The sequence below is a fragment of the Euprymna scolopes genome, unplaced genomic scaffold, assembly GCF_053919585.1.
Source record: "Euprymna scolopes isolate OS-2025 unplaced genomic scaffold, ASM5391958v1 sca6, whole genome shotgun sequence".
Lineage (NCBI taxonomy): Eukaryota > Metazoa > Mollusca > Cephalopoda > Sepiida > Sepiolidae > Euprymna > Euprymna scolopes.
The window spans coordinates 265533-269516 of NW_027633657.1; the positions used below are offsets into that span (position 1 = coordinate 265533).

The 3984-nt window shown below is 48.7% G+C and overlaps 1 non-coding gene across 1 annotated transcript; it reads left to right on the plus strand.

Moving 5' to 3' along the window:
• Positions 1-3172: 3172 nt before the first annotated feature.
• On the plus strand, positions 3173-3335 carry LOC145275123 (U1 spliceosomal RNA). The gene has a single exon (XR_013867056.1). It is a non-coding gene; the product is annotated as a U1 spliceosomal RNA (small nuclear RNA).
• The last annotated feature ends 649 nt before the right edge of the window (positions 3336-3984 follow it).

Below are 3984 nucleotides of genomic sequence, written 5' to 3' on the forward strand. Positions count from 1 at the left end.
AGATCTGCAATGGGTTTCGGCAACATTTGGAGGAGCGCTTCACCAAACTACCCAGACTCCGCGGCCAGGAGTTTGGCAGCTATTTAGCTGGCTCGCCCCGCCTTACTGCGGCCCGAGCGGCTAGCTGCGAGGGGATGGTTACGGAGCGTGAGGTCATTACTGCGTTGAAGCAGGTTGGCCGCAACAAATCTCCGGGGCTCGATGGTTTACCTTACGAACTGTTCTTGAGGCTGTCGCCCATGTTTGTGCCCCTTCTGACGGGCGTGTTTAACCACTGGTTTGCCCAGGACTCGATCCCGAGGCAGGTAACCAAAGGAGTGGTCACGCTTCTGAAGAAGGGGAACCAACATGGAGGGGGGAATCTAGATGACTATAGGCCCATCACTCTGCTTAACGCAGATTTCAAGATTTTGTCCCGCGTTCTTGCGAATCGACTGCAGGCTGTTATCGGCGACTTGGTCGAACCGGATCAGAACTACGCTGTGAAGGATCGATCGATTCAAAACAATCTGCACTTGATTCGCACGATCTTAGAGGGGGTAGAAGACGACACAGAAGCCGCGCTGATCAATTTAGATCAGTCCAAGGCGTTCGACAGGGTGGACCATGGGTTCCTGAGGGCTGTTGTGGAAACCGCCGGCTTTGGTCCGGACTTCCGCAAGTGGATCTCCGCCCTGTATCGTGATCCCGCGGTGGTGGTGCAAGTTAATGGTAGGTTGTCGGAGTCCTTTGGGGTCTCCCGGTCGGTGCGGCAGGGTTGTCCGCTGTCGCCTCTGCTTTATGTCCTGGCGTTGGAGCCCTTCCTTCGCAAATTAAGGGACGAGGCGGCGAGACCAGTCCTACGCGGCATAGCTCTGCCTGGTGGCAAAGTTGCCAGGGTGTCCGCGTACGCCGATGACGTCACCGTGTTCGTCGCACGACGAACCGACATTGAAGCGGTGATAGAGGCGATCGCTGAGTATGAAGTTGTCACAGGGGCCGTGATCAATCGCAGCAAGTCCGTTGGCCTGCGGTTGGGCGCCTGGACCGGGGTAAACTCGCTTCCAGGTGCGTTCGGCTGGACAGATGGCCCAGTAAAGATCCTCGGTGTGTGGTTCGGGCCGGACCTCCAGCTGGACAAGAATTGGTCGGAAGTACAGACTAAGGTCGAGTCGTCAGTAGGGACTTGGATTCGGAGGAAATTGTCCTTGAAGGGTCGTGCGGAGGCATGTGCTACATACGTGTTTCCGCTGATCCTTTACCGTTTATCTGTTCTTCCCCTGCCTGCGGACCGCTGTAAGGCTTTAGAGCAACTCCTATTCAAACTTCTTTGGGTAGGAGGAAAGCCGTATGTCCGTAGACAGGTCTGTACACAGAAGCTTAGCGAGGGAGGCTTGGGGATGCCTGATCTGCTTAGTCACAAGCACGCAGAAAGATTGGCATTCCTGAGTCGGACACTGATGGAGGAAACGCCCTGGGTACCAGTCGTGGAGCAAGCTTTCCCACGGCTCATATCCAACCCTGCCGCTGAAGGTCGCAGAAGACCGGCGGGGGAAAGGTGTTTCCTGACCGAATGCCGAGCCGCCCTTAGGGCATTGCCGGGGTCCAGTGACCTTGCACGGCCTAGGTGATTGCTATATAGGGATGTAGTGGAGGGGACTGCAAAAGACCCGCTGGTGGAGCGGCTACATCTGTCGAGGGGGGAAGTTCTCTCGCTGTGGAGTTGGGCGCCTGCCAGTAGCTTCATCAACAACGCTGAATTTTCTCTTACGTGGAGGCTAGTCCGAGACGCGCTGCCACTCTTTGGCAAACTAGCCAGGGACGATCATGATAGGGACTATTACTATCCCCCGTGCCCACGCTGCAATGATGAAGAAGAGGAGGAAACGAGAGAACACGCGTTCTTTCTTTGCAGCGGGGTGCGGAGTCTCTGGGAGTATGTCGAGGGGGTAACGGCTCGCATCGACCCCGAGCAGTCGGTGCCACTTGATTTAGCGTACGTAGTCGATAATGTGGATCCGCCGTTTGACAGGGAGAAACGGTTGGGGTTTCTAGCGATCCTAGCGGTGGCTAGGTTAGTGACGTGGGTTTCACGTCTGGACATTGTCTATAGGGGGCAGTCTGTTTCCGATCACGATCTGGTTGTTCGTTTTAAGCATCAACTTAAAACGAAAATCAGATGTGATTGGAAAAGATTGCCCCACATCGACTTTGATAGAAGATGGGTGCACAACACTAGTTTGTGCATCCGACGAGGCGCTAGATTTAAGCTCGTGTTTCCACCCTAGTGGTATTGGTCCTAGGGTGCTGAGGTTTCTTTTTTCTCGGAACCCAGCCCAATCAAGACAAGTAATATAAGGTTTACCTTATAATATTGGGTAGTTTTAAGGCTAGATAGGCAGTAACCACCAAGAGTGGATAGCTTGTGCTTTTTATAGGGCCTAGATTAGGGTAGTATGCGTGTGGATCCTGTTCCCATAGCTTTTTATTTTTTGATAGATTGGCACTAGGAGAGCTTCCAAAGATGCCCAAAAGTCCACTTGTTTTATTTTGTCCCAGGCCTATTTTGCCCATTACGTACATTATCTTGGAAGACGCCATCCATCCCTATTATCCCCGACCCTAATTTATTTTCCATACATGTCCCTAGTTCCTCCACTCCCCTTTAGGGAACGACCTGCTTGCTTTCACCCTTTCCCCCCGGGGGAAGAGGACCGGAAGACAGTGGGCGTTTCATATGACAGACCAGCCGTTAGGTAGGGAGGGTCCCCTTACTAACCCGCCCCCATAGGCATTTTGTTAATTTGTTTTCTTTTTATTTCTTTTTGGTTTGGAAAAAAAAAATTAAAACTCTTTAGTTTGTAGATATTTTTTCCTTTTAATTTCTTGTATATAATGTTATATGTTCTTCTTTTATCACAGCGTGAATGTCGCCTGCCATCCCGTAAGCTGGGGAGCTGTTATTTTAAGTAGGTCCGGGTAAGAATGTTAGGCGAAACAGTGCGTGATAGAAACTCTAGTATAGGTTTTATAATAAAGTACTTGCTATCTTACGCAAGTCTAGCTAAGGACTAGAAAAGACCCCTTTTTCCCCCACTCCCCCTTACTGGCCTTTGTGCCTAAGCTTCTTCGTACCCCAAATGAGGCCTTGGCAGTAGATAATGCCAAGGCCGGGGACGAAGGGCTAAATATCATACTTACCTTACGTGGGGGTAACGGTGATCATTACGGTCGTTCCCCCAGAGCGAGGCCCATCCATTGCACTGCGGTTGGGTTGACCTTTGCGATCGTCCCAAATGTGGACGACTCGGGCGTGCTATTTCTAAGTGTGGGGTCTGCGTTCGCGCTCACCCCGATAATACAATCAAAATCAGAAATCCTTTCCTACTTCTTCCAAGTACCTCTCACTCGTAGGTCTGTACTCCCTCCGCTTAATCACCCTTAATCTCTGTAATACCAAGAAATACGCCATTTCTGTCGACCAGTTTATAATCCACTTCAATTCCAACGTTCTGATTGTATCTAATTTGCATGTAAATGTAATCAACGTTTAATCGTGAGGAATTCCTCTAGCTGTCGCCTACAGCTACTGAAAATGTCTTCTTTCGATATACAGTGTGGACATAAGCCCTGTTACAAAATTTTCTGAACTATTTATTATGATGATATTAAAATAAATTTAATATTTAATTGTCATTATATGATAATGTAATGTATGATTTCTTATTTTTTTTAGAAACAAAAGATGTTAATTTTTAAACAATGTCTGTTGAATTGGAGAGAAGATTAACCATAGAGCAACACGAGAATGACGTACGGCACAAGAAATATTCAAGTTGGGGAAAACAAAACTTAAAATCAACAAAATGTTTATAAAAAGGACGATTACTAATTACCTGGAAACTTCGTTGATCAAAGATAGACAACGTCCCAACACCTTAGGAACACCTAAACTTATCAAAAAAACTTAGGGAAAAATCAGGCGAAATCCAAAAAAATCTATGA